Source organism: Chlorocebus sabaeus, chromosome 9 (assembly GCF_047675955.1).
Source record: "Chlorocebus sabaeus isolate Y175 chromosome 9, mChlSab1.0.hap1, whole genome shotgun sequence".
NCBI classification, from domain to species: domain Eukaryota; kingdom Metazoa; phylum Chordata; class Mammalia; order Primates; family Cercopithecidae; genus Chlorocebus; species Chlorocebus sabaeus.
In genome coordinates, this window is record NC_132912.1 from 10,615,664 (window position 1) to 10,634,751 (window position 19,088).

General features: G+C 35.7%; 1 protein-coding gene across 1 annotated transcript in view; it reads left to right on the forward strand.

Moving 5' to 3' along the window:
• Positions 1-14,492: 14,492 nt before the first annotated feature.
• CELF2 (CUGBP Elav-like family member 2) overlaps positions 14,493-19,088 on the forward strand; it is an 866,615-nt gene continuing 862,019 nt past the window's right edge. Inside the window, exon 1 of the mRNA XM_073018718.1 lies at positions 14,493-14,542. The gene's annotated coding sequence lies outside the window, so the exon portion shown is untranslated. The remainder of the gene's footprint in view (positions 14,543-19,088) is intronic.

The following is a 19,088-nucleotide window of genomic DNA, read 5'->3' on the forward strand; positions in this document are numbered from 1 at the left end:
AGGTGTGTGTGTGTGTGTGTGTTTGTGTGTTTTGTTTGTTTGTTTTTGTCTTTTTTTTTACTTTTTTTTTTTGTTGAGACGGAGTTTTGCTATTGTTGCCCAGGCTGGAGTACAGTGGTGCGATCTCATCTCACCACAACCTCTGCATCCCAGGTTCAAGCGATTCTCCTGTCTCAGCCTCCTGAGTAGCTGGGATTACACGAATAAGCCACCACACCCGGCTAATTTTGTATTTTTAGTAGAGACGGGGTGTCTTCATGTTGGTCAGGCTGGTCTCAAACTCCTGACCTCAGGTGATCTGCTCTCCTCAGCCTCCCAAAGCACTGGGATTACAAGCTTGAGCCACCACAGTTGGCCTGTTTTTCTACTTTTTAAGAAAACTATTAATTTTTTAGTATATCTGTGGTATCTTTATTTTCTATTTCATCGGTTTCTAACTTTTATTGCCTTTTTCTACTTCTTTTGGTTGACTAACCTGTAAACATTCATGACTCTAAATTTTTCTCAATTTATGTGCCACTATGAATACTTTACACTGTCTTGATTTATTTCATTTTTACTCAATTCTAATTGTAATTCACTCGACTATGTTTTTATGATTTTTTGCTAAAATAATAATTATATGTACATTGAATTTACAAGCATAGTAAATATGTGGAAATCATTAATCTTGAAATAATAAAATATTTTCTCAATACAATAAAGAAAAACATAAAGGAAACACATTTGAGTACATTAAACCTTTAAGCTTCTTAATGAAAAACTTGTTTATATTAAAATTTGAAATGGTATTTCCATATTGAAGTTCTACATCTTTAATACATGAAAACTCTTTTGAGTCAAAAATAACATAAACATGCTATAGAAAATTGTGTAAAACCTGAAAAACTCACACACGAGTATGCATCATGACTTGTATGAAAGAAACAATATGTATGAAAGAAATAATCTACATTCACTATATTTTATCTATTCAAATTGGTAAAACCTTCTTAAAATATTGAAAATTATATCTATATTTTAAGTGTAAGTTTAATTTTTCAGGAAGTAAACTCAATAATATACGTAATAAATATCAAACCTTGAAAATTATATAATTTCTAAATCAGTAATCCCTCCTTATAAATTTTACTTTTAAGACAAATAATAGCAAGTAGCAAAGACTTTATTGGCAAAAATATCTATTACTGTATTTAAAAGGATTAGGGTGTATATACTTATGTCTAATCATTATTTAAAACAATAACAGATAAGAATTCTCCACGCTTGGGCTCGAGGTCCTCTTTGAATAATTTCATCATTCATTCACCATGAGCATGGGTTGAACCCCACCGTAGTTCTCTTCATTTTTTATGTAAACTTTGGTGCCTGTTTTGTAAGTTGCATACAAGTTTGTAAACCTGTAAGTTCCCAGTGAATAGAATATTTTTATTGTCTAATGATTTTCTCTACCCTCAATAAATTTTTTTGTCTTAAACTATATATCTGTATAAATATGGCTACCTAATCTTTATTTTGGTTTGCATTTATGTCTTTTTCCATTCAATTTTGCTGTGTTTTACATTTACCATTTCCAGTGGCGCAGGGCTGTAACTTTTGAAATTCCCTTGAGAAATATTTTTACCAGTAACTTCTTTCACATTTATTGAAATTATTGTCATTTTGGAATTCCTTTCATTACATCTCTTTTAAATTTATCTTTGTTCTGCCTTTCAAGGAAGAATAGGATTTGGTTCCAAAATGGATTTTGTAACCAAACTGCCGAAGTCTGAATCTGCCACTAAGTAAAGTAGTTTTTGACATTTTGTGTCCCACTTTCCTTCTCTATAAAATGAGGGTAATAGTGAAGCCATGAAGCTGTGGGAAGGATTCAAGTCGTTATACGTATGAGGCGATTAACCTGTGGGGGGTTGTAAGAATCACTATATGAATGTCCCTAACAACTACAATTCTTTCTCTTTTATTATCTTTTCATTTTATCTGTTTTATTTTTAATATTTTTCTCTCTCCTGATTTGATATTTAAGCTTCTTCATTTCTATTAGTGACTACTCTTGAAATTTTTCCGTAAACATGTAACCTCACAAGGGTGGGAATCACAGGACAGCTTTTCTAGAAAACAAGACCCAAAGAAGACTTTAACTCAGATCATCTTTCCCCTGCCATACATGCTATTGTTGTCTAACATTTCAGTTCTGTTTTTTAATGAAAATTTCACAAATTAGACATTTATAACATTTCACAGAGGCAAAATTTAAATGTACATACTTGTTTAGTACATCCTTTGTGTTTTTGTGTTAATACTCCATTTTCTTCCAGCTTACATTGTTGTATTTAGTATATATGCAGTTATTCCAATTGTCCTTCTTTCGTACGTGTTCTGATTTCCCTGGTTTTTTTTTCACTTCTATTATAAACTTTACATACAAAATATAAAATGATGTGTATAGACTTCAGTGTGAAGTTCAATGAGTGCTGACAAATACACACAGCCATGTAACAAGCAACCCCAGTGCTTCTTTCTCCCCTGAAAGTTTCCTTTTCACTTTGGCATGGTCCAGTCTCCTCACCCCAACTCTCCTTACCATTGCTCTAATCTCTATTATCTTAGATTAGTTTCGCCTGTTACAGAGCATCATAGTAACACAAATAAGCTCTATGTTATATTTTATATCTAGCTCCTTTTATTAAATATACCTATTAAAATATCTCTGCTCTTGCATATATCATCAGTTTGATTATTTTTACTGCTACATACTTACTCCATTGTATGAATCACCAAATTTGTTTATTCATCCACTTGTTAACATATTCTTATTTCTAGTTCTTGGCTATTGTGGATACGCTAGTTATGAGTATCAACTATGATTATTTGGATAATATGTGTTTTCATTTCTCTTGAGTAAATTCCTGGGAGTTGAATTGAGGAGAAATAGGGTAGATACCTTTGTTTATAAGAAAACTTAGTGCTGTCCATTTTTTTTCTTATAAAGATCATGCCAGTCTTTATTATAGTCAACATGTTGTCATTACAGATAGCTTCATAACATTAATTTAGGGAAGTGTCCTCTGCTATTTTGAAAACAGTTTGTGTGAAAATGGACATGATTCATTTGTTAAGATGCACCAGTGTATCTGTCTGGGCTTTTGTTTGCAGGAAGTTGTATTATTACAAATCTGTTTAATAAGTAAACAGTTTTCTGGTATTCTATATCTTCTGGTGTCAATTTTGGTAAACTTGGTTTTTAAGAAATGTGTATTTTTATCTAATTTGTTGCCATCATTGACTTGTAGATAATATTTCCTTATTCTTACATGACAAGAGGATATGTAGTCACGTAGCCTCTTTTTTTTTCCTGACAATGTAATTTTTTTCTTTTTTTGCTATTAGTCTTGAAATGTATTAACACTCATTTTATTGCCCAGAATATGGTATATCTGGGACAATTTCATATGCACTTGGGAAGAAAACATGTTTTCTGCAGTTGCTGGGTATAATGTTCTGAGATCAGGTTTTCTATATCCTTATTGATTTCTTGTCTCCTTTTTCAATTCGTTTCTGAGAGAAGAGTCAAAATCTACAACTCCAAGTTGGAATTTCTTCTATTTCTCTCTTTAGTTCTGCCAGTTTTGCTCATATTTTTCAAGACGGTTATTAGCCACAGACACGTTGAGGATTGTTACATTTCTCTGTTGATTTTGCTCTTTTAGCATGAAATGTTCTTTTTCATCTCTAATGCTTCTTATCTTGAAATCCACTTAGTCTGGTATACATTTATCTTTTTATGACTTCCATGTGCTTAATGTATACATGGTGTACTTTTGTCATGCTTTTACTTTAAACCTAGTTGTGTCTTTATATTTTATTTTTGTTTTCCTCTAACAGTTTTATTTTTTGATATGCAATTAATATACATATTTTGGGATACACAAGATAATTTGGTACATGTATATACTATGTAAAGACTGAGTTTGGATAGTTAGGATATTCATCACTGTCAGTATTTACCTTTTCTTTATGCTAGGAACATTTGAATTATTCTTTTATGGTTACTTTGAAAGGTACAATAGATTAATGTTAACGATAGTCACCTTGCTGATTTATCAAACACTAGGTCTTATTCTTTCTGTCTAACTATTTGTGTCTATGAATCAACCTCTCTTCAACCTCTTTCCCCATTACCCTTCCCAGCCTCTGGTAACCACCAGTCTACTCTTTATTTTCATATAATGAAATCCCCTTTTAACTCCCGTATATGAGTGAGAGCACGCAATATCTGTGCTTGGCTTATTTCGCTTAACGTAATGACCTCTGTTTCCATCCATGTTGCTGCAGATGATAGGATTTTAGTTGTTATATCTGAATAATATTTCATTGTATATACAGATACCACGTTTTCTTTATCCATTCATCCATTAATGGTCACTTAGGCTGATTCTATATATTGTGAATAGTGCTGCAATACACCTTGGAGTACAGATAGCTCTCCAATACATTGAGTTATTTTCTGTTTGTCTGTCTACCTGTCTATCTGCCTACACACCTACACACACACACACACAGTAGTGGAATTGCTGGATCATATGGTAGTATCTTCATATTTTAAAGTGAATCTCTGTGGATTGCCTTTTGTTGGGTCTTACTTTAATACACAGTCTGATAATCTGCATTTTAATTGGAGTGTTTGGTGTATTTACATTTGTTGCAGTTACTGATATATTTGGGTTTATGTATACCATATTTCTACTTGTTTTCTATCCTATCTCTTGTCATATTGTTTATCTTTTTCAGTCTTCTTTTTGGATTAAATAAATAGGTATCTCTCTTCTTGCCTATTCTCATGTCTAGGGAATAAGCAAGAATGCTGGTTATTGTGAATGATCAATTGTTGTTAAGTCTGGATTAATGTCTATTTTGGAGGGTTGAATTTTGTTTTAATGGGATGCAAATTTGCTAGCATCTCTACTGTATTTTGTTGAGGCTTTGTTTTAGGTTTTCTTAAGGAAGGTTACATAACTTTCAGATACGGTTTTTGCTCCTAAGGTGTGACCTTGCTGGTATATCAGCTGAATGCCCAGGTATAAACTTAACAACGCCCTTCCATTCTAACTGGGCCACAATACTACATCTACCACAGCTATGCAATATCAGCTCCACTCTGAACCTGGCGCTTTGTGCTAGGCAATGCAGAATCCCACTTTGGCCTTAAGGACTTTTGAGGAACACAAACACATACTTAGGAGTCCCTCTCTCCATTATGATCTCCTTTTCGGTGATCTGTCATGCAAAGTTCAACTGTTCCAGTAGCCTCGAACTCTCTGCCTCCTCATTAGCGACTCCATAAAGTTCTGCTTTAGCTTTGCTTCCCTCTGCTGCATTTCGGGACCTCTCCCTGGAGAGCTATGGTGAGTATGGGGTCATTTCATGTGTTTCCCCACTCTCAGGGATGAGAGTTCTCAGCTGCTTATGATCCAAGGCTTGCACACGGTTGATTAGTACTTTTTTTACCTGGTTTTATTGTTCACGTCAGGAAGGTAAGTCCCACACTACATTACTGGGTCATGGCTAGAAGTAGAAGCCTGCTTTCCTTTTTCTGTCTTCATTATGTTTCCTTGTAAAATTATTTTTGTTGATTAGCTTTAAAGTATGCTATGCTTCCTAAAGCTGTGGCTTCATATTTCTTATCAAGAAATAACTGAAAACCTTTTACATACTATTCCCCCAAATATTATATTTTGTAAAGGATGCTTACTGTACAGTTCAAGCAATAAATTTTAGATGTAGACTCCATGAGTTCTAATGTATAATAATTTGATTAAAATTACTTTGCATTTATAGATTAGTTCTCTATAACATTGTATAACTCATATATTCCATTCTATATATATATAAACATTTTATAATTTTTTCTAAAAAGATGTTGCACATCTTTTATTAATTTTATTTTTCATAGTTTTATTACTGGCATATAGAGGCTTTTGTTTTCTATTACATTTTATGGGTATTGCTGAGGTATAAGAATATTCCTGATTTTTATATATTTATTTTGTATCAGTAACTTTGATCTCCTCTGACCTATATGTAGTGTCTTTTCTATATAGATAAGTATATCATCCAAAAAAGACAAATGAATGAGTTTGCCTCTACTGTCTCAAAATATATGTTGTTTATTGTTAACTCTTGTCTCCAAAGCAATGTTGGATAACAAAGATAACAGAAATCACTCTTACTTTGTTTCTGATTGTAATGAGAATGCTTCTGAGTTTCAACATTAAATATGATGCCCTTCATAAGTTCTAGGTAGATGACGTTGACCGTATTAAGCAATGTTATTCTATCAACATGTAAGAAACTATGAGTGGCCGGGCGCGGTGGTTCACGCCTGTAATCCCAGCACTTTGGGAGGCCGAGGCGGGCAGATCACGAGGTCAGGAGATCGAGACCATCCTGGCTAACACGGTGAAACCCCGTCTCTACTAAAAATACAAAAAACTAGCCAGGCGAGGTGGTGGCGCCTGCAGTCCCAGCTACTCGGGAGGCTGAGGCAGGAGAATGGCGAGAACCCGGGAGGCGGAGCTTGCAGTGAGCCGAGATCGCGCCACTGCACTCCAGCCTGGGTGACAGGGCAAGACTCCGTCTCAAAAAAAAAAAAAAAAAAAGAACAAATTATGAGTTAGTTAAAAATTTGTTTAAATAATTCTGCTCTAGGGACTAGAGGTACAACCGTTAACTCACTGGAGGAAAGGTGTTCACTTCTTTGATCCTTCAAGCACGGCTGTTTCATCTATTCCCGTTTTCCTAGTCTCTTTCTCAGGAGTTCCTTCTCCCTTCCAGGCTGCTACACAGATGTCTCTTCCCCTTGGAAACCATCCCTCAAGCCTCATTTGGGACTGTGCTTTGCCTTCACATCTCATGGAATGCTTTCCCTCTCCTTCTATTCATCATGCACTATTGCAATTGTCTGTTAACTTGTCTGTGTCCCCAGTAGTCTGAGAGCAACAGTAAGTCCTGTTGCCAGTTGTATCTCTAGTGACAAGGACAGTGCCTAACTGAAATTGACTGCTTAATATTGCCTAATTGATTAGTTAATTGCTTACTATGCCTTTTGTTTATTTTTAGGTCTGTAGGGGAGCGTTTGATTTTATTTATATATTTATTTATTATTTATTTATTTATTTATTTCCTTTTTTGAGATGGAGTTTCACTCTTGTTGCCCAGGCTGGAGTGCAATGGCAAGATCTCAGCTCACTGCAACCTCTGCCTCCCAGATTTAAGCGATTCTCCTGCCTCAAGCTCCCAAGTAGCTGGAATTACAGGCGCCCACCACCACGCTGGGCTAATTTTTGTATTTTTAGTAGAGGTGGGGTTTTGCCATGTTGACCAGGCTGGTCTTGAACTCCTAACCTCAGATGATCCGCCTGCCTTGGCCTCCCAAAGTGCTGGGATTATAGGCGTCAGCCACCACGCCCAGCCGTATCTGATTATCTTTCAGGCTAAAATTGTGATCACCTTGAGCTTTGATATAAGAAATTGGGTCTTTTTATGACCAAAATCAGACCCATTGTATATAAAATATAAATGTTTGTGCCAAACATTGTTTAACAAACCATTCTGGTACCTCTCTGTGAAAAGGTAGAGAAATTCCTCTGTAATTTCTCATGTCAAAGAGCTGTAATTCTCCTAAACAAGTGGTTTGTTTTCATCTTCTAGATATTTTGATGCATGCGGCTAATGATATTTTCTATTTCACATTGTTTGGGAAGCTTTAGAAGCAAAGCTTAGCTTACTTCTATCAAGGGTATTCGACATTAGAGTATCATGTTGTATATTAATTTAATTCCTGCTTGTCTTCTACTTTTCTATTCTTATTTTTTCCCTCTTCCCCCAAAATTATATTTTCTGTTGTCAAATCATATTTCCCTACACACTACCCTAAATCCTTTTGCCACCAAGCAAGGTAAAAATATTTTCAGGGTAATATGTTATTGAAATAATCTCACCACTTCAATCTATTTTAAATGCTGCTGGAAGGTTTGTCTTTCAACAATATGAATAATGATGTCGTGCTTCTGCTTAAAATACCTTAGTGGCCTCCTGTTGCTTCTAGGGCGAAACACAGACTCCTCAGGAAGCTGCACGTGAGTCTTCATGGTACTTTTCTGAGTGCAGAATTGAAAAGTTCATTTAAACACATCAAGTCCACATTTTGACTAGACCACTTGGAAAATGAAACACTTTTTTTTTGTGATAATATACTGGTTTACCTTTTCATCAAAATTCTAGAGTGAAGCATTTTCTTTTCTTTTTAGTAGAGAAGGGGTTTCACTATGTTAGCTAGGATGGTCTCGATCTCCTGACCTCGTGATCCGCCCATCTCGGCCTCCCAAAGTGCTGGGATTACAGGCGTGCGCCACCGTGCCCGGCTGCCTGAGTGAAGTATTTTCACAATCACAAGCTTGCAAAAAGTTAGTTTTGTTTCTATTTTGTTTCTGTTTTTCCCATAGTAGTGTATATTGAACTCTAGCAAAAAATGGTAATGTTAGAAAGTTTATGTAATGTTGTAGAAAGTGGAAGGAGAACAAAAGGGGGCCTAGCAGGATATTCTATCAACTGTTGAACCTTTGTCTAAATGAACTGTGTAACAAACTGGTAGATAGCCCCTGAATGGATAATAAATTAACTCAGTGCCCAGGAAAGCTGTACCCGCAATTCCCATGTTTGAAGTGGCTTTAGCTTAAATGAAAGTGGTACATTGTTTCAGAAAAATATTGGAAGATTATTTTCAGGATTCGAATATAATCTCTCCCCACCTATCATCTCCTCTTGACTTTCTTTCTAGATCTAAAAGAGAGAATTCAATAAATTCTGGTAAGTGCAGAAAATCATGATTTAGGACCAAAAAAACTGCCCTAAAAAGGACTTTCTCACCAATGGCATAAAAAGAAGTTCTGAGTTTTGGAATGAAATGCTACTTCTTTGCTAAAATGCCAGAATAGCAAGTCATTTAATTCTGCCTTACTAACAATATCAGAAAACAGAAGCTATGTCAATGAGCATTTTGCAGAGCATATGTGGGCTAGGAGGGCTATACTTCCTTATAAATCATTTCATAAAGATTCAAATTTGAGAAAACCCAGAAGCACCTACTAAAAGTAAAGTCCTGAAATGAGGACAGAATATTACCAGTTCAGACCGGTATTGACATTTACGTAGGTCACCATTCGAAGTGATGACATGCATGTACATGTGTCTGATTCCTGGAAAATTTAAAGTACATTATAGTGTCATGTATATTGTTTTACTTAGTGACCCAGCAAGCATTTCCTCAGCCTATTTATTAGGTATGCCATTAAATCTCCTTTAAAATTATATGCATACATAGTCCCTGCCAAGTTGAATGCCATACACTGGTAAGAGATACTTACGTATTATGCCCAGGTATGCATGTTGTCTTATCTATCATATCACAGTGTTCTCTGTATGAAATAGAATGGTTTGTCATATGAAATCTACAATGCAATTGTACACTTTCCAAACAGATTGTCAATGCTTTTAAGATAGGAGTCTAGAAATCTGTTCTGAATCTCTTACTACCTATGTAAAATGTAAATTAAACTACATGGCCGGATAGGACCGCAATAATATCGTTAATAAGTCCTTATTACATTTAATTGTGTGGTGATTAATGCCATGACATTTTGCCTTCCACAATTCACATTTTCACCAGTGCTATCTGACAACTGCCCCTACCATTCCAATAAAAATCACTTCAGTAATAGCTTTCTACTAGTTAATTCCTACTGATATTTTCCACTCTATTCCAGGCCAGATCATACATATTTGAAAACTGTGCAGCATTTGATGCCCTAGTCTAGCCCAGATCATTTTTGCTTGAATTATTTGATCTCACTTTGTTCCATATGTCTTCTTACCTCTTAAGTCACTTAATCTCTCACTTGAGCTTCCTTTTGCTGTTCCTGGCATTCTGCTCTTTCTGTGTCTTGACGTTCTCTTGAAGAGCTCATTATTCTGCGGTTTCTGTTGTACACCTACGACTGATCATCATTGCTTCTCCATGGGTAACTTCTCTGAATGCTGGACCCAGATATCCCCATCTCCTCCACTTTGTTCAACAGAGTTCTCAAATGGATTTGTTACAAACTGACCTCATCACTCACTACTCCCAATCAGCAACCCCCTTCCCATCTCCCACAGAGAGTATACTGCTCTCCACTTTGTTATCCAAGCGAGATGTCACCCCCTTCTCTGAACGCTGAATGTGTTCTACTGATCCCATCTCATCACCCCTGTGCTGTGCTTTTCTTACCTCCATATTGCAATTCCTTGAGCTTTCATATTTGCTTAAACATTCTCGAAGTCAGATCTCTCATCAACTGACTTGTAAGGAAACCTCGCTTATTTCCAGTATGCGCTTCCAAATTCTTGAAGCCAGTTTGGCCAGGTAATGGGCATGTCTGTAAAATGCTCTAGTTTTTACATGTCTGTCTAAGTCAGGGTTTTCTGTTTATATTTTCTGTGGCATGCCATGTTCTCAGTTTACATTCTGTATGTTTTCTGTGCCTTTTAGCAGAGCAGGGTGCACTTTTCGTTTTCAAATAGAAATTAATAAAATGCCATGAAACTTCAGGTATCACATAGACCCAGCACCAAAGGTACAGGAACATTGATTCTCTGTGTGGGCCGTTCGCACATGAGCTACCGTGTCTTTCGGAGTTGAATTCCGTCGAAAAGCATGGTTCATCTGCGGTGTGCTTTCCTGTTCATGTAAGAATATGGCAGTAAGATGGAAACGGTTTGCTGAGGTCTAAGGCCTCCTCATGGCCTTTCTTCTATCCTGGGTCAAATATCAGTGTCTGTCTTGATCTCTTTGTGATCTAAATATCCAGATAAAACCATCCACAATTCTATGCCTATGTGGGCACAAAGAAATTATTGTGAACATCTCCTTAAAATAAAGAATTCTGTGTCTGTGTATGTTTTAAAAGTCAAATTAAACTTCTCTTCATAAACTTCAGTTGATTCAATGATGAGGACATGGTTCCAAACATGGGTAGAAGACCATTTTTATGGCAGCACTGAGAAAATACTTTCTGAATATTCAGATATAAAGAGGTTAATTATGAGAGCTAAGTGGTACAACATAAGCAAACAATTTTCCCAAATTCCATTAAAACGAAAACTATACATTAGTTATTGTCAATAAGACATCACGGCCACAACATATGATTTATTAGACAGTATTATACTGCCCAAAAGACAAAACAGTAAAATCACACTGAAGACAGTTGACTCAGAATGAGGAATACATTTACCAAAAAGTAGTAATTTTAATATATGCAAGAAGTTTGAAAATGATATTTAATTGTCAGTTATAACTGGAAAGATTAAAATGTATTAATTTGATACAGCTTTTAAAAGATGAATTAGCATTTCCCACCTTGATATTTTCTCTGAGCGTGAACATTTAAATAGTATATGGCGGTATGCCAATTCCAAGAAGTTCTTTAAAATATATCTCCAGGAAACTTGTTCAGTGTATTTCTTTAAAACACATTTCCATGATGGGAAAGCCACCTAACTGTGTATCACTACACAGAATTCCCTAACAATTTAATGGGATATTTATTTTTGAAGTGGATTTTTTTTCCAGTATGACTGTGAGATATGCAATATATTAATCCAGCACCAAGTAAAATTCTCTGAAATGATAGGTTGATTATCTAGTGGAATCACGTGTCTCACACATTTGCTAAAACCTAGTTGACATTAGCCAAACAAAAATGTTCCTTCTCTGAAATTTAATGTCAGGATTATTTTATTTTAATTACAATTGACATTCTCCCATAATCCCAGCACTATGGGAAGCTGAGACAGGAAGTTATCTTGCGACCAGCAGTTTGAGACCTGCCTGGGCAACATAGGCCACTATTTCAACAAAAAATGAAATAAAGAATTAGCAGGCATGGTGATATTCACCTGTAGCCCGAGCTACTCAGAAGGCTTGAGCCCAGGATTTTGAGGCTGCGGTGAGCCCTTATCGTGTCACTGCAGTCCAGCCTGGGCAACAGAATGAGACTCTGTCTCTTAAAAAATTAGTATTTTTCTAACTGAACTCAATAAGCATTGATGAACGTAAAAGTATTATTTCTTCATTTAAAATAGACATTCAGAGTTTAAACCAGTATATGCCACTCTGGATGTTTTGATATTCTCTAACGTGTTCTAAATATGTTATGTTCACAATTATACCAAAGTAACTAATATTGGTAAATTAGTCATATTTGTAATAAGATACTTTTTAAGTCATTATTTTCAGTTTTTTTTTCTTTTTTTCTTTTTTTTGTCTAGAACTAGTCTTAAAAGAGAAAGGATTGAAAGAATGCCACTTAACTGTAGAATGCTTCAGGAAAATAAAATCTCTCTTCAATTAAATCCTTTGAAATAATCTATGCATAGCACTTTCCAAGCCAAGGCATGGGTTGTTTCATTGCATCTTATGCTGTGACAAAGTCCTATAATTAGCACATTGATGTAATTTACCACTGTTTCATTAAAGCTGATTGCCTAACTATTTGGGAAGTTAACATGGCTACTTGAGTACTTGACCTGCCCTTTTTTTTCTATGCTACAGCTGTTAGTAGGAAGTGAGCAAAGGCATTCATTGCTGACAGTCGTAGAAATCATCCTGGTAAAGGTTATACAAGACAAAGATGGAGTTTCACTCTGTGCATCCTCAGACCTTTCCATTTTTAATTGGTTTGGTTTTCTGATGAGACCTCAAATGACAGAACAAATATTTGACAGCTAAATTTTTACCAATTTAAAAAGTGAACTCATATTTATTTAACTTACATTGTTAATCATTTATCTTTTGAAAGTCTGATTTTTAAAAGTGTAATGCATTAAAGCAGTGTGTCCTTGAATTTAAGAGAGTCTACAAGTTGTGCAGAAATGGTGAAATCCATTTAAACGGCTTGAGTTAGGGATAAGAGGTAAATAATAGTTTATTTTAAAAAGTAGATTAAGCACAGTCATGTTGTCAAGAGTAACCCTCTTCTGTGTCTTTGGCCACCAGTGAAGAGCTGTGTACAATTATATATTTTACTCTTTAGCAACCCACCCCCAGCTATAGGACATGACAGATCAGTCAGCAGGGTACTCTCAAGTTAGGGTAGTAGGATGATCAGAGAAAAATCCAGACTTGAATAGGAGCACCAGTACCATAAACCCTTATAAAAGCAGTGCTTCAGATCAAGTGGGAAATATATAGAGGTTCCCTACTACATGCAGTCTTCCGATAGCTTTAATACCGAAGTAGTCGCTAACACCCTTGTCTGAAAAGAGCATTTAGAAAAGAACAACACACACACACACACACACACACACACACACAAAACTTGTTGAAAATTCTGCATAAGCAATTTACATCCTGACAGAAGAAGGATGGAGTTTATTCTCTTTCATAATCCTCTGTTACACGCTTGCAATATGCTGCACATTAAGTAACAGGTTTTTGTTGCTAAAATTAAAGTGGTTTTCTATAGGAGACACCTTAGGTAAAATTGTCAATGGAGACCAAGTTTATTTCCATTATTTTTAATTATTTGCACAGGACATAAATTTGAAAATAAACTTCTTGCATTTAGTTGTAGAGACTTTTTTATTTGAATATTTCATCCTTCCTAGAAGTTTCTGGGGTTGATGGGACCTTCATCCTGGGCCCTCTGTCCCTTAAATTATTCTTAGTATGATGCACCTCCCTGTAGCCCTCCCACCATCCCCAAAAAAAGAGTCAGAGGAGAAATGGAAACCTTAGTAATCTTAGTATTTCCATCTCTATATTCCTAGAAATTTCAATGTTTAGGAATTAAAGGAAAAGACAGGAGGGAATGTGTTTTGGAGCAGGAGACAGGAACGGTAAGAAATGCACAAGATGTCACTAAACAGTCATAGTAAAAATAGTATTAATAATTATTATTATAGACGTTTAGAAAAAGAAAAATAACACCCCAAACAGTAATCAAACCCCAACATCATGTACTATGGTGTATCAATTAAAATGAATGGGAATTACATGCAAATGCCTCAAATAAGATACCTCAAATAAGAAATGTAGAATACCTTTCCACTGATGATTTTTAGTTGTCAGGGCAAGTGAGACCCAAACAGCAGACAGAATGGTCCCAGCATGCTTGTTGCCTTTTTTTGTTTGCACAGTGGCTGTCAGTTCCAGCCTTACAGGTAGTGGAACCCAGCCGGAAGAAGGGGCGGGACCCAGCATTGCAGCCTGAACTGAGAGCAAATTTAAATTACTGAGCCTTTTTTTTCCTTTTTTTATTTTTCTACTCTGCGACAAACTGAAAAGATTCCAGCACGCTAATTTAACCACCCTGCTTCTTCTTTGCCTTTTTTTTTTTTTTTTTTGATTTTTTTTTTTTTTTCTCCCTGCTTCTAGGATAATTAAAAGAGAAACCTGTAAAAGGCAACATTCCTGTGAGCGAGTTGGTGCTGCAACGTGCTGGTAAGAAAACGAGTTTAATTTTTTTCATCTTTTTTTTTTTTTTTTTTTTTTTTTTTTTTGCTTTTTCTTTTTTTAAAGAGCTGAAGGCTTTGTCTGTCTAATGCAGTCATAAGCGTGGCTTCCCTGCCGTGAGGGGTTAGCATGTAATGAAAAGGTGTAATAGCCTGATGTACGACCTTCGTGTCATACTTCTAATGGTTAATAACAGCATTCCTGTCTACCCCGATGATGCTTCTCTCTGCAAAGGGACTATTTGCCCAGTTGCAACAGGGCTAAGATTGTCGCACTATGACAATGAGTTGTTGGTTGATTGGAGTTGCGGTGTCCTGTCAGAAAGATTTCTTGACTTTCTCCAAGTTATTCCCTTCCAGGGATGTTACGGGTTTTAATAGGTACCTTGCAGACCATAAGGGGTTTGCTGTTTACTCATCAAACAGGAAGTGCAATGATGAAACTTTTTTTTTAAGGATCGCTAATTGTCCTAGACTTCCTTAGTTCAGATAATGAAACAGACTAAAATGAGTGCTCAGTAAAGTCATTTGAATCCCTTTCATGTGTAACTAGTCAGGAGTTCATTAGACGGCCAACTAAGAAGAACCTACATCATTTGCAGACCTTGTACTTGCGATGCCAACTTTATTCTTCAAAAGGACAAATTTTAATTCAACCCAATTAAATTCAGCAAGTATTTCTGTGTATACTCTGCCTGGAACGGCTGCTGAGAATGTGCTTGCCTCTTACTCTGTGGTGGGGGAATAACTGAAATTAGATAGTGTAAATTTGCAGCAACCAGATTTTCTTACTACCTTTAGCACTGACCAGATCATTTAAGACATTTCAGAATGTGTGACTTTTGGCTATAAGATGAAGTTCTCAAGGTTACATATCCTACAATCGACGAACTTCCATTCCTTCTCTGCTTGTAACTTTTGCTCATGTGAAAAATGCAGCTCTGGCTAGTATATTTTATATCACATCTTAATATTATAAAGAAGGAAAAAACACATAGACATCTCTTTTTTCGTACACCAAACATGTCATTTGAAAATAGATCCATGTGTCAAACTTTGAGCTTATCCATATTTTAGCCTCAGAAGGAGGAAGACACATGGAGAGGTTTAGGCTTGTCAATGAGTCTGCTTGGATTTGGGTCAAGAAACTTAGGAACTACAATTTTCTCTGTTTGTTTGGTTGTTTGTTTTCTTTAAAACCACATGTGAAACAGCAAGGAATAGATTTTGCTGTCCCACCATTGTTCTTTGTAAACTGGTGTAGTTTTTATTTTTTTATTTTTTGTCTTTTGATTTTGAATAGATCACTAGAAATGTAATGGGAAAGTGGTCAAAAACAGAATGTAGTTACCGAATGTCCATTAAAACCTTTTTCTAAAAAAAAAAAAAATCAAAAACAAAAAAACTCCTATGCATTTTGAAGGTTGTATGCCATTTGCATCTTATAGAGAAAGTGACATTCCATACGCTGGTAACATTTGGTCTCCGGTCTCTGTAGCTATTCTATCTAATTGTGTCACTCTACATTTAACAGCTCTGAACATGCCATGCCCCTGGGTCCTCACCGGTGCCCCCAGAGCTCTTGAAATGTCTAAAAAGACCTTAGAACATTACAAAGTGTCAATTGTTAGAATAATTTCTGCCTCTTCACAACAAGAGAAAATGCTGTGGATTTAATAGTTCATTTTTAAAATCTGTTCTTATCCACCAGTAACTGTCTATTAGCAACATTTCCATTATAATTGGAATAAATTGTTGCCCAGTAACAAGCAACTAACTCCTTAGCGACTTTCCATAGAATCAGTGACTAGAAATAGCTACAAAGAGCTAAATGCAAGTGAAACCGCAGCACTTGTGTTTTTTTATTATGGGAAAAAATTCATTTCTTTATAATTTTACCATTCTATTAAATTCTCAAATTTCCAAATTGAGGTGCCTCTTCTTTGTAATTTTCTAATTGACCAAAATCCCGTACGTGGAAAATAAAGGCCAACAGATCTTTGAAAATTTTTCTTTCTGGCTTAACATAAGAAAGGATAAGCACAACCTCTCAGACTATGAGTGTTAACAAGATTCCGAGCCAGCAACACCATTAAATGTGAAGAGCGGCCGTCATCTTTTGCAGAGCGCAATGTAAAATTAGGGGTTTCACTGTAGGACTCTGTCATTTGAAATAGTAATCAGTCCATAATACTATATATTGCTGAAGTTAAAATGATGCTTCCCCCATTCATAAAATAGTGAATAACACTGAAATTATGTTAGTTAGATTTTACCCTATTTTTTCAATAGATAAAGTCAGGAATACCCCCAGATCCTTTTACCTAAGTGTACATAATATCAGTATGTCTTTTCTTCTTTCCCTACTGAAGTGCTATGACATTACAGTCTCAGGAGAAATTTTCCTTAACAATAGTTCTGCATTTGCCATGAGCTCTTGCGGCATTTGGGAAGGATTTTCACCTTCTACTTGCACAGGTGTTGAAATAGAAAATACCTTATGACGAGAATACACATTGTTATTTTACACACAGACATATGGACAAAAATATATATGACGCCAGAATAAACATTAAAGGCAACATGAAAGTATACGGATTGCTCCCTGAAAATACGACATTTGACATTTGCTCAATTTATTATAAATGTTTACTGAGGATCAACTATGTGACAGGAAGTATGTCAGAATCTGTAGGGAACAAGAAAAACAAAAAAGCCATGTCTTGGTCATCAGGGGAATTACAATGTAGTAAGAAATGCAGCAGGTAGACTAGAACATGTAATTTGATTGATTAGTCTATGATGACCTTAGCATTGTGTCAGGCTATTGGGATCAAGAACAGTTGTAACTTTATTTCTGAGTATCTGGAGCTGGTATAATGTTTGCTTCTCTCATTTGCTTCAATTCTTTACCTATACCCACACATGTTTTCCATTTCCTGTGTTTTTTTTTTAAAGAAATCTTATTGATATAAGTAGTCTTAACAGCTGTAATTTTGTGTGTGTTTTTACTGTAAAATAAAAATGGGCAGGAAGTGCTGAAGAGGTATCAAGAGGTATCAAGTCCCATTTCTCATCACCCACTGCCTTTGTCACTTGTAATCTACTTAGACTTCTGTCCTCCTCATCTTTACACAGAGGAAATGACCTCATCCAACACTATAATTCTGTTATTCCATCCTAGTGGAAGATGGGTAGCTTTTAAGGAAAAGGTATGGCTATGGCGGGCTTGTCCACCTGCGGTTTAAATGAAATACAAGACAATTACCAGCTAACAAGCTCTAAGTCTTAACCTCTGCATTCGTGTTGAATCAATGTTTGGTTATACCTGCCCCATGATTTTATACCTTCAGCTCTCTTATCATGTTAATGCCCCCAAGACTGTAGAGGAAAATTGCAACAGAATAGTACGTGTATGTTGAGAATGCTGTTCTAGCAGCTGTTCAAATGCTTCTTACATGTGATCCAAGAAAAAAAAAGAGAATGTCTTTCCCCTTAAACAACATTGCATAATCTGATATTTCTGTGTACCTTTTAAAGTAGCACTTAAGCAATCTGATGAGCTTTCATTGATTTATACACCTGTGAAGTCACAAGAATCAAGCTGCAGAGAATTTCCATTCATACAAAAGTTTCTTGTGTCACTGTGACTCTTGCCTCCACACCTGGCCTTCAGACAGGCCTTCAGATATGCATTCTGTCACTACAGGTTAATTTACATTTTATAAAATGTCATATAAATGGAATTATGCAGTATGGATTTTATGTCTGGCTTTTTCATTTTGCATACTGACTTTCTGATTCATACATACTGTTGCATACATCAGTAGATTTTTTATTGCTGTGTAGTATTTCACTATATAAATAAGCAAAAGTTTGTTCATCTGTTCACCTGTGAATGAATACTTGGGTACTTTCCATTTGGGAACCGTTATAAGTAAAGCTGTATGAACATTCATGTGCAAGCCTTAACGTAGGCCTAGGTGTTTCTCTCAGGTAAACGGCTCAAAGTGCTGGATCATATGGTAGAGGTATGTTGTATAAGAAAAAACCCCACAGTTTTCCAAAGTGGCTGTAACATTTGATGCTTTCTCCTGCAATGTTGGAGAATTCCAGTTGCTGGATATCTTCGCCAACATTTTGTGTATTGCCAGTCTTTTCAATGTTAACCATTCCAGTGGGTATGTAGTATTAACTCACTGTGGTTTTAATAAATCTTCCCTGAAATTGAATGATGTGGGGCATATTTTCATGTACACATTGGCTTATGGTAAAGTATCTGTTCTAATATTTTGTCCAATTTTTATTGGGCTCCATGTGTCATTTTAATATTGAGTTGTAGGAGTTTTATTTTCTCCTGGATAGACACCTCTTTTCAGATATGAGTGTGGAAAACCTTTCCTCCCAGTACGTGACTTTCCTATTATTTTTAATGGTGTCTTTTCAAAGCACAACATTTTTTCATTTGAATTAATCCAAATTACCAATATACCACATACCAGCATAAAAATTTATTTCATGGTTCATACTTTTTT